Source organism: Ceratotherium simum, chromosome 22, assembly GCF_057802395.1.
Source record: "Ceratotherium simum simum isolate JZ-2026a chromosome 22, ASM5780239v1, whole genome shotgun sequence".
Classification (NCBI taxonomy): Eukaryota; Metazoa; Chordata; class Mammalia; order Perissodactyla; family Rhinocerotidae; genus Ceratotherium; species Ceratotherium simum.
This window is the reverse complement of record NC_141921.1, coordinates 26,876,726-26,889,245: the sequence shown is the minus strand read 5'-3', so window position 1 is coordinate 26,889,245 and position 12,520 is coordinate 26,876,726. Positions and strand designations below refer to the sequence as shown.

General features: G+C 39.5%; 1 protein-coding gene across 14 annotated transcripts in view; it reads right to left on the bottom strand.

Annotated features, from left to right (window-relative positions):
• PUM1 (pumilio RNA binding family member 1) overlaps positions 1–12,520 on the bottom strand; it is a 126,888-nt gene that overhangs the window by 91,355 nt on the left and 23,013 nt on the right. The window lies entirely within an intron of this gene.

The following is a 12,520-nucleotide window of genomic DNA, read 5'->3' as shown; positions in this document are numbered from 1 at the left end:
ATTTTACATTCACATTAAACACAACTGAAAAGCGTTTCTATGTTTACTTTCAGATATTGACAAAGACAACAATAATCAAGTGACTGAGATTAAACATTCACTTACCTTTAACCATCAGGGTTCAGCAATGATCCCTGCTTTCTCCCCTCCCATTCCCTTTTGTTTTCAAAACACGAAAAACACATAATCCAGAAAAAGAAAAAGCAAATTCCATCACATGAGAATTCCATCACATGAGAACTGTTAGCTATTTTCATACATTTTAATTTAATAAGTAAAGACCAACATGCTGAAGGGCAATGACGTATGAAGGTGATTATGTGACCTAAACCTGGCTATTGAGTCCAAGACCACACAGAACTTGTCTCCAACTGTGAAGAGTAACTATAAACTAGGGGACTCATTTGATCCAACCCAGTTTTTATTTCTTTGGTAAACCTCCAGGAAAGGCGCTACAAATTACATAACAGAGCACTCCAACATTTCTCCATATTGGAAGATCTCTGAAGACTCCTAGAATCTCAAAACCTGGAGAAAAAACAAATAGCACATATCACAAGACTCCCTTCAAACTTTACCTATCATTAAATGTACTACTCACATCAAAACAATCTTTCTAGGCTTCAACTAACTTATCTCCAAGGTCATTACTACATGGTAATATTAAGATCAAGGTTGAAGTGTGAAATAAATTATTCTAAACAGTCATAATTCAAAAGCCCTCTGTTGCCCAACAGTCTAGAGGTCCTCTCAGTTCCGAGCAGCAAGCCATCTCTGCTGCCCGAGGCTGCAGTACAGTCCCTTGTTTACTGAAGAGGAAGGCTATTCTGCCTCCCTGAGAAAGACTGCTGACTGCCTGAAGCAGGAGTCTCTCAAACCCCCTCATCTGATCATCACCACCTCCCAACATAGGTGTACAATTTCTAGCAGTGGGTAAATGTAAAGAAGGTCAAGCTAGGGCCAGGCAGGGAGAGGGAAGAGCATAGAGAGTATGAAACAGAATACAGTTGGGGGGACCAATTTACGGATTTTATTAACATGCTGCCTGTATATCACCCCATAATCTTAATTTGAGTGAATTGACACCATATAAAAATACAGTTGCATGATTGTTTTAAGTGATATATTTTCAAAACTCAGAGCTGATATTACGCTACAAAGATGTAACAGCTTTGGGACGCTTGCTAAAAACATAAATTTGTAAAATTCAAAATGAAGCTAAAATTCAGCCATATGAGAATAAAGAGATATAGAGACAAGGCTTGCTACTGCGGTAAACAGTTTCCAAAGGCCTTGAAACAGAAGCTATGTTCACATTACAAGGTGTTTTACATTTAGGTAAGCACACTGAACAAGCCCCTCAAGTACAGGTAGTAAAAATAAAGGGCGGGGGGAGGGGGGGGGATGAGGACAGAATGTTAGCCAGAAACTCTACACGTTAGATGAATCATTTTGAACCTTCAGGCCAGAGTTAACAATTACAAAGCATGCAAATCAAGTGCATATAGCTCTATATTGGGCTCTTTCTGTGGAATCTAATCATACATTTAACTAGAGCTAGGCATTTCTTGAAAATCCAAAAATCTACAAATAGTTTTAACCACGAATGTTGGAAATTCTATTTATCTTTCCCAAGGGAAAAGTAGGAATAGTAAGGGAAGGCAGAGAACAGGCAATATGCCTATTTACGTAATCATCACAACAATCTCACATTAATTATTCCCATTTAAGAGATAGAAAACTGAGCCTCAGAGAACAGAGCCTTTCCCAACCATTGTTAAGTAAGGAAGAGCACTTAAATGGCATTGCCAGGATCTAAATCCAGGTCTTCTAATTTAAAATGCAATGTCCTGGGCCGGCCCCGTGGCATAGCAGTTAAGTGCGCGTGCTCTGCTGCTGGCGGCCCGGGTTCGGATCCCGGGTGCGCACCGACGCACCGCTTCTCTGGCCATGCTGAGGCCGCGTCCCACATACAGCAACTAGAAGGATGTGCAACTACGACATACAACTATCTACTGGGGCTTTGGGGGGAATAGATAAATAAATAAAATCTTTAATTAATTAATTAATTAATTAATTAAATGCAATGTCCCTTCTATGTCACCACGCAGCCTCCATGGCAGCCAAGGGAGTTCCCACCCTCAGATAAAAGTGTCTTCTGTTGCTGCTGTGAGTTTTGATGAGTGTGCTCTCTTGGTTTTCTTGCCTTTGCTTTCCACTGTCTCTCCCCCCATCTTCAAAATTTGCCCGTCCCACCCTTGCAGCAATTTCCATCCCTTTCTATACTATCTTCCCACCCATCATTCTCTCTCTCACCACTTACTTGCTGGCTCTCTCAGGTCTCCTCTCTTCCCCATCTTCAGCTCTCTCTCTCTTCACCTCCTCCAGCCCTCCCTCTTCCCGGATGTCTCCCTCCGCCTCACCTATGGACAATTCACTCCTCCTCCTACTTCTGTGTATTACTCTCCTACCTCCTGTAGACAACTGTTCAAAAACGAGCCTCATTTTTCTGAAGTTTTCTTTGCTAGTCCAGAAACTCCATTTTAAACCATTTGCCCATAGTTGACTAAACCAGATAAACCAAATCATTCTCATAAAAATGTTTTTAACTAGTCAGGAACTTATTGCTTATTAACGGGAGCTACACCTGGTATGGTCATCGACACCAGGCAGACTCTCCAGACAAAATTCTTCCTAGGAAACAAAACTAATGATCAGAAGAAGATGCTCAGGAATCAAGAGAAATCAAAGAATGAAGATACGGAAGGTTTTAAGAAATATCTCAGGCAGGTAACAAAGAAGCCTTTTCTATTATCAAGGAGAAAAGTTGGCTGTAAATTATAATCAGAGTAAATGCTCCCATCAAGACAACACAAGCTTTTGAAGTTCTTGTACTCTACCTCCCCTTTCTCTAGAATTCAATTTGAGTGGTGGGTTAATGTTAATTTCTAGTACTATTACTAATTCCTTCTTCACTTTTGCTAAACGTTTCTAAGACTCCCTTCCTTCTACCAACTGTTCTTATCTGTCTCCTTTGGTTTCACAAAACTATTTTCTATTTTTATTTTTCTCTTTGGGTTACTTGCCAGTAATATGTAACTCTCTCATGCCCATCTAGGACTTTGTCTACTGCTGCCCTCCCCATAAAGGCATCTCCCACTCCCTTTACTAAAGAGGGAAAGCAAGATGACCACGTTAGAGCCTGACCTACCTCTATATGCCTCTCTTCATCCCACCCAAGGTTCTCATCCATATACATGACCTATGCTTCTGAGTTTCCCTTCCATTTCCCAGATCCCAGAACTTTCTTTTGTAAGCCTCAACAGCTGCCTTCTTCTTCTAACAGGGATCCTGCCCTAACTAGAACCATAATTTAGCAAATTAAGTTGGTGTTTTACCACATAGGAAGTTATAAAATCAAAACACATAAACCCAGAACTATATTTCACATTTGGAAAATGAAAAATTAAGCAAAACCATCACTTTACAAATCTTTAAGAATCATATTTTAGGGGCCAGCCCGGTGGCGCACAAGGGTTAAGTGCGCGTGCTCTGCTGCAGCGGCCTGGGATTCGTTGGTTCGGATCCCGGGTGCGCATCGACGCACTGCTTGTAGAGCCATGCTGTGGCGGTGTCCCATATAAAGTAGAGGAAGATGGGCATGGATGTTAGCTCAGGGCCAATCTTCCTCAGCAAAAAAAGAGGAGGACTGGCATCAGATATTAGCTCAGTGCTGATCTTCCTCACAAAAAAAAAGAGAGAAAATCATATTTTAAAGTGTCTGGCCTATCCATCACCCCTTGAGAAGCCCTACTTACCATACGCAATATCCCATACACTTATCACAATCATCAATGAATGCTACACACTTCACTGTTTCCTCACCTGTAAAACTGAGAGATAACATCAGCTACTTTACAAGTTTGTTATAAGGATTAAATGAGACAAAATGCCCAATACTCAACCATATCTACCTCATAGGTTACTCTCTTTTAAGTTACTGAAATGTCTCCTTCACACTTTCATCCCCTCTTTCCCTATCCTCAGTTAGCAGAGGGCAAGTTTGGGTCATTCCCTATTTGGGGGGCTTGGGGGACAAGAGGCTCTCTCTTGTTCAGCATTTCCATAATCAATATATTAGACTACCTAGATCACGTGAATGTCTAACTTACTTTTAAAACTTAGCATTTCAAAGTACACCCATTTTTCTCTCTTCTCAATTTCCAGCTAAATCATCAATTCAAAGAAACTTCCATTCTCATCCATTCAGAAACTTCCAAAAAAAAAAAAAAAAATCATCACTGGCTCAAGCCCATGTTCTTTCAGTTCCCATTAACAAAAAAAAAAAAATCCCAGTAAAGTCACCTTCTAAAATTCCTTCATTCCTTGACTTCCATACCACTATGGTCTCCTGATTCTCCTCCTACCTCTCTATTGAGACTTTTGTCTCTTTTTGCCAGCCAACATTGCAAAGAAAAAGAAAACTGAAACTTAGACTTAGGCACAAAGGAATCCGAATGCAAGAAGTTAATGATCCAATTGTTTCGTGAATTATAATTTATCAGTTTTTCAAGCAGATATTATTGAACATTAAACCTCAAAGAACAGAATAAAGGAGATACCATGGTAGACCACACAGTCTAAAATAAGAGACCTAAAAGAGAAGCAAGTTTTAATCACATTCTGGTTCAGTTCTTGGCCTTACTTTGCTAGCATTCCTGTCCTTGGATTACTGTTCCTTAACTGCTCAGTGTGTCTTTATAATGAATGTCCCTTCACTCCAGCCAGTTTGATCAGTTTTCTGTTGCTTGTACAGAAGAACCAAACTCAGAGACAACTGTTTCACTGAGTTGGTATTTATTAAATCACACTGCAAGTTTATATTTTAAAACCAAGTAACTCAGAGTTATATATGCCACTTAAAAAGATAAAGTTCGGGGCCAGCCCCATGGTGTAGTGGTTGAGTTGAACACGCTCCACTTCAGTGGCCCAGGTTCACAGGTTCAGATCCCAGGCACAGACCTACACCACTCGTCAGCCATGCTGTGGCAGCGACCCACATATAAAGTGGAGGAAGGCTGGCATAGATGTTAGCTCGGGGCTAATCTTCCTCAGTAAAAGAAAAGTAAAATGAAATTCAACAAATCAACACTTTTTGAATATTTTCTATAACAGACATGTTTCAAGACACCTGCCTAGAAAGAGAAACTTTGTGATTCCCACCACCTCTGGCCACAAACAACTATACCAAAAGTAGTCCCCTAAATGGCCACCTCTAATACCTGGTGAGAAAAGATAAACTGACCTAATCAGATTCTTCTCAGCATTTGGGCCAGAGAGCTACAGAGAGATAAACTGAATTTCCTAAAGAATTAGCAGTTGTAGCTGTCATTTTGGATCAAGTATAAACTGGTGAATAAGCAGAAGATCATAGTCAACATAGAGAAGAGAAAGAATGTGCTGAATAAAGCAGAGACAATAGACTATAGAATCCCTATGGAAATAGAAAGCCTCCCAGTGCCCAGAAGGCCCATGCATGTATTTCCTGTTTTGGGACTCAGAGAATGCCTGCTGTTCTTTCATTTAATGCCCTGAATTTATGCTAACTAGAAGATTTCTATACCTTAAGACTAAAACTGCCTTTACTAGAATATTTATTTCCTCAACCACTGAATCTAAGTTGTCAGGCGCTTTTCTCCTCCACGCCTACCTTTGTTCTCCTGGAGGACTATTTGCACAGGCAAGCCTACATCACGATGGCTCCGTTTCACTAACATAGATCCAGAACAATATAAGCAGAAGAGCTGGTGCCAAGAAGCACTACGGGAAGGAGACACCAGTGAGAAAAGGCTTTGGGCAAAAGCAAGAGAAACCTGAGCAACGAGAAGAGGAAATGGAACATGAGAATTAACCTAATTTGAATTTAATCATTAACGGGAAAAAAACCAGTTAAGTCTGTTCTACAGCATCTTCTACTCCACCACATCTGTATTATAAACAATAACAACTAATATTTACTGAGACTCACTTTGTGCCAAGCCCTGTCCTATAAACTCATTATATGCTGTATGATCTCTTTAACAGTCATAAAAATCTAAAAGGCAGGTACTCATCTCCATTTTGCAAGAAAAGCAAAAAGTTATTACATTCCTCAAATAAAATATAAATAAATTAGCATTCTTCTTGATTACTGGGGGAAAAAAACAAAAAACTACTCTTTTGGCTTAAGTGGCTACAAACCCTACTACATGATCTTATTTATGAATGTTTCCATTCTTATTTAGTCACTGTCAATAACAACACTAAATATCAGCATTTGCTGAGTCTCAAAGCACTGTATGGCAAAATACACATTATTCCATTTTATATGAAGAAACCAAGGTTCAGGGCCGGCCCCGTGGCTTAGCGGTTAAGTGCACGCGCTCCACTGCTGGCAGCCGGGGTTTGGATCCCGGGCATGCACCGACACACCGCTTCTCCAGCCATGCTGAGGCCGCGTCCCACATACAGCAACCAGAAGAATGTGCAACAATGACATACAACTATCTACTGGGGCTTTGGGAGAAAAATAAAATAAAATAATTAAAAAAAAAAAGAAACCAAGGTTCAGAAATAATTTGTCCAAAGTCACACAACTGATAAAGATCAGAAGTGTAACTCAAATTCAGGTCACTATATCCTTTACCGCTTGTCTCTTGTTCTCATCAAAGGCAAGCGCAAAAGCTCCAGCACACCTGGGTTAAAAACAGTTGTTGTTCCAGCAACTGATGACTATGCTATTTTTATACTCTCTTCCCTGATACACAGGGAGGAAATGAAGTCACTACAGAAGCCAGGATTAGGTTGAATTTCCATTTTATTTATCATTAAAAATTGCTACTGTCGTTAGCAATTAAAGTAAATACTATTAAGTTACAGATTATCCAATGTGTTGATGGCATTCTGCTAGGATGGTTAACAGACCCAAATGATAAACTTAAGTTATCAAAATTGTTTTGCTACCAGACTACCAGAATATATACACCTCATGTAAATGTCAGCACTTCCTAGACTTAAAAGAAACAATTTAGGGCCGCCCCGTGGCTTAGCGGTTAAGTGCTCGTGCTCCGCTGCTGGCGGCCCGGGTTCAGATCCTGGGCGCGCACTGACACACTGCTTCTCCGGCCATGCTGAGGCCGCGTCCCACATACAGCAACTAGAAGGATGTGCAGCTATGACATACAACTATCCACTGGGGCTTTGAGGGGTAAATAAATAAAATCTTAAATAAATAAATAAACAATTTAGAAAGTAAAAAGAATAAATACATTTTCAAAATCAGTTAATGTAGCCTATATACTAGTAACCTTTAACCTTTAAATAGAAAAACCTCACAATTGCTGGTTCTGTCCATCTTTTTCTTCTTAATTTCACCAATCATGACAAGCTGAAATCAATGAGGGAAAGTCCATTTTATTTTATTTTATTTTATTTTATTTTATTTTATTTATTTATTGTGAGGAGATCAGCCCAGTGCTAACATCTGCCAATCCTCCTCTTTTTTTGCTGAGGAAGACTGGCCCTGGGCTAACATCCGTGCCCATCTTTCTCCACTTTATATGGGACGCTGCCACAGCATGGCTTGCCAAGCAGTGCGTCAGTGCACGCTCGGGATCTGAACCGCCGAACCCCGGGGCCGCCGCAGTGGAGCACGCGCACTTAACCACTTGCGCCACCGGGCCAGTCCAAGGGCAAGGCCATTTTAACTGGAGAGAAAAACTGTTTTAATTGATATGGAAGAACCTAATAAAAAGTATAAAACTTAAGATAATGATAAATCTTATCTCTGCTTGTCTGGAAACTACTATCTATAGTCATCTTTCTGAATGGAATTTTCCTGACTTCCAAAAGAACAAATTTCAAAAACATGAAAGAGACTCCTATACAACTAGATAGAAAATCATATTTACATCAAAAAACAGTTACTTTCAAATGGAGAACACATCAAAGGGTCTTCATTAGCAGTAAAAAGTTTCATTCTGAAATACCCATCTCAAGAGATGACATATGGGAAAAAGCAAAAAAAGATAAATCAAGAATGTTCATCCGAAAGTTCTTAAATCAGGCTGTGGCAAATCTGTTAAGTATCAGGTTCTTTTCAAAAAATGAAATTAAATTTAATGTATCTGCCATCATTGGAATCAGGAACAATCTTACTAGCAGAGTATAAGAATCTATGTAAAGGGCTGGCCTGGTGGCGTAGTGGTTACGTTCACGCGCTCTGCTTCGGCGGTCTGGGGTTCGCCGGTTCGGATCCTGGCTGTGGACCTACTCAGCACTCATCAAGCCATGCTGAGGCGGCGTCCCACGTAGAAGAACTAGAAGGACCTACAACTAAGACATACAACTATGTACTAGGGCTTTGAGGAGAAAAGAAAAAAAAAGAGGAAGATTGGCAACAGATGTTAGCTCAGGGCCAATCTTCCTGAAAAAAGAAAAAAAAAACAATCTGTGAAAGTAACAAATATTTGTCCACAGAAAAGGGGCACAGAATTGGCTTTTCCAAAGTTTTGCTAATATTAAATTTTTTGAGATTCACTTTGTCATCCTTTGTGCTCACTAATGGACATGTAATATTTTATAAGGCATAAAAGGTTTAGAAGAATTCCTACCATAATAGTTTACAAAAGAAAACAAATTATGTGCCTTCACGGTCCCTGATATAAATTTTCTATAAATTATAAGACAGTGAATATTTTTTAATAGATGTACAACTTAGACCAAGAGTGAAAACCACCAATTCTAAAAAATAAGTTCAGGGCCGGCCCCGTGGCTTAGTGGTTGAGTGCGCGCGCTCCGCTGCTGGCGGCCCGGGTTCGGATCCCGGGTACGCACCGACGCACTGCTTCTCCGGCCGTGCTGAGGCCGTGTCCCACATACAGCAACTAGAAGGATGTGCAGCTATGACATACAACTATCTACTGGGGCTTTGGGGGAAAAAAATAAATAAATAAAATTATAAAAAATAAGTTCAGAGGCGAAACTATCAATTACAAGGCAAGCCTATAGTGTTAGGGGATTGGGGGGGTGGTTACTTATACAAAGACTACTCGAGTTAATTTGCTCTCCCTTTTTGACAGACTAGGAGTTGGAGAAATGTAGACTAAGGCTCAAAGATCATGGTACACATGTCTTTCTGCTCTCTCAACTCCTGAAATAACATCCACTAAGAAGCAAAACTGCACTTTATCAGTAGTGCCATGGTAGTTCGTCTTATCTCTCTACAAGTAATCCCTACAGTATTAAAAACATGACTGGCATTACATACAAATATTTGTAACGTGAGAAATTACCCTTAGTCTTAGAAGTGATAAAATAGCAGAAATGGGACTTCTAGAGCCAGCTTCTTTAAAATGGTTCTTAGTTTGCTTAAAAGAATGTCATGCTTTTTCAAGCTTTTCAAGAAAGAAATTTGACAATATGCATCAACTTTTACAAATGTTCATGCCCTTTGATCCAGTAATTACACTTCTAGGAATTTAGCCTAAGAAAATAATCAGAAATATGCTCTAAGGGCCGGCCCCGTGGCTTAGTGGTTAAGTGCGCCCGCTCCGCTGCTGGCGGCCCGGGTTCGGATCCCGGGCGTGCACAGACGCACTGCTTCTCCGGCCACGCTGAGGCTGCATCCCACATACAGAAACTAGAAGGATGTGCAATTATGACATATAACTATCTACTGGGGCTTTGGGGGAAAAATGAATAAATAAAATTAAAAAAAAAAAAAAAGAAATATGCTCTAAGATTTGTTAACAAAGATCTTCAACCTGGCACTGTGATGGGAAAAGTTGTAAAAAAAAAATTTAAATATAGCAGGAATTACTAAATACAGCATATATTCATTTAGAGAATTTTATGCAGCTATTTAAAACGTTTTTAAAATTCTTAAACAGAGGAAAATACGTATATGTGTAAGAATTCTAAAGTAGGCTGCAAATCCATATATATAAAAAGATATGTATAGGGCCGGCCCCGTGGCTTAGCGGTTAAGTGCGTGCGCTCCGCTACCGGTGGCCGGGGTTCGGATCCCAGGCGCACACGGACGCACCGCTTCTCCGGCCATGCTGAGGCCGCGTCCCACATACAGCAACTAGAAGGATGTGCAACTATGACATACAACTATCTACTGGGGCTTTGGGGAAAAAAAGGAGGAGGACTGGCAATAGATGTTAGCTCAGAGCCGGTCTTCCTCAGCAAAAAGAGGAGAATTAGCATGGATGTTAGCTCAGGGCTGATCTTCCTCACCAAAAAAAAAAAAAAAAAAGATATGTATATATTTCTGTAGAGAGACACATACTAAATAAGACTGGAAGGTAACGTACTCAAATGTTAACTTAAAACTTCTTCAGTAGTTCCTACATTTTCTATAATGCCTATGAAAAAATCAGAGAGAATCTTCTAAAAATAAATTTGACATTTATGAAGTCTTTAAAATATTAATACCTTTCAAACCAATAATCCTCTTCTAGAAACATCTTAAATAACCAAAATAAAGAATAAGCTTTCTAAGCAAAGGTGCTCATTGTGTAGTTATTTTATACAACAGTAAATAAAAAGGTTAGTTATACTGGTATATCCAGAAGCAGTTTCCACAGGGACAGCACTGTGAAAAAGAACAGAAACAGGATGAGCTTTCTATGCCATACATAATAACTGTTCTAACAGCTGGTACTGACTGACTATGTCCTACTCAGCAATGTGCATTATTTAATTCTCAAACTATGAAATAATTCTTAATTATCCTCCATTCCCCACTTTTTTAACAAAGGAGGAAACTGAGGCAGAGAAAGGTTAAATAACTTGTCCAAAGTTACACAGGCAGGCTAACTCCAGAGTCCGACTCTTAACCAGTGTCCTATATTGAGGATCAAAATGTGTTTGGGGTACTCCAAATACTTATGCAATAAAGACAAAAAGATCCACCCAGATTCAACAAAGCTTCACTAGATGAAAGCCTGCTAGACACCCAAAAGTGGAGAAGGAGCTGTGCACATCAGCCTGCCATCCAGCTGTATATCTGAAGATGTAACAACTCACAGGGCTATCTGTGGCCAAAACTCTAGGATTCTTCTCTGTTATTTCAACAACAAAAGGAGGGGCCGGCCCCGTGGCTTAGTGGTTAAGTGCGCTCCGCCGCTGGCGGCCCAGGTTCGGATCCCGGGCGCACACCGACGCACTGCTTCTCCGCCCATGCTGGGGCCGCGTCCCACATACAGCAACTAGAAGGATGTGCAACGATGACATACAACTATCTACCGGGACTCTGAGGGAAAAAATAAATAAATAAAATTAAAAACAACAACAACAACAAAAGGAAATAAGTCACCATGAGACTACAGGGAGAAAACTACTTAACCAGGGAAAGGAAATCTCACCCTGAAGATATAAAAGAGAAGATTTATGAAAATGATTTACCTATTGGAGGAGAGAATAAATATAAAGACAAAAATTCATAGCAAAATTAAAATCTACAATGCAGTAAAGAGCAGTAAGCCAAATAAATAATAATGCAAACAAACCTGAGAGGAACTCAATCCAGAGGAAAAGGACACAGATTGAAACAAAAGATAATCCAAAAAAATGGAAACCCAAATGTCCATCAACTGACTAACGTATAAACAACACAGAGTATATCACACAAAAGACTATTATTAGGCCATAAAAAGGAAATGAAGCACTGATACATGCTACAACATGCATGAACCTTAAAAACATCATGCTAAGTGAAAGAAGCCAGTCACAAAAGGCCATATATTATATGATTCCATTTATAGGAAATATTCATAATAAACAAATCTGCAGAGACAAGAACAGATTAGCGTTTGTTAGGAACTTGAAAAAGGGGGAAATAACCAAGGACTACTAATGAGTACAGGGTTTCTTTTGGTAATGCTAAAAATGTTCTAGAGTTAGTGTGAAGGTTGCATAACACTGTAAATATACTAAAAACCTCCAAATAATAAAATTAAGGGTGAACTTTATGGTATGTGAATAATATCTCAATCAAGTTGTTATTTGAAAAACAGGAGTTGGCAAACTTTTTCTGCAATAGGCCAAATACTAAATAATATAGGCTTTGTGGGCTATCTACGGTTTTTGTGATATATTCTTCCTTTTGTTTTTATTTTCAACTATTTAAAAACGTAAAAACCATTCTTAGCTCAAGGGTCATACATAAACAGGTGGCAAGCTAGACTTGGCACGGAGGCCAGTTTGCCAAATCTGGCTTAAAAAAAAGCCTTTCCTAAAACTTTTCTAAGTGAGTATGTCCTAAGTTAATGTTGATCCATAAACTAAGCAGAGATCTCACATCAAACTTTTACATAAATGGAACTTCCACAAATGTTTTTAGGATAAAGAGAACAGGGGAAACCTATCAAACAGAATTCAGTACTTTGATTAATAATTATGATCATATAAAACTAAGACAAGAAGGGGCCAGCCGGTGGCATAGCGGTTAAGTGCGCACGCTCCGCTTTGGTGG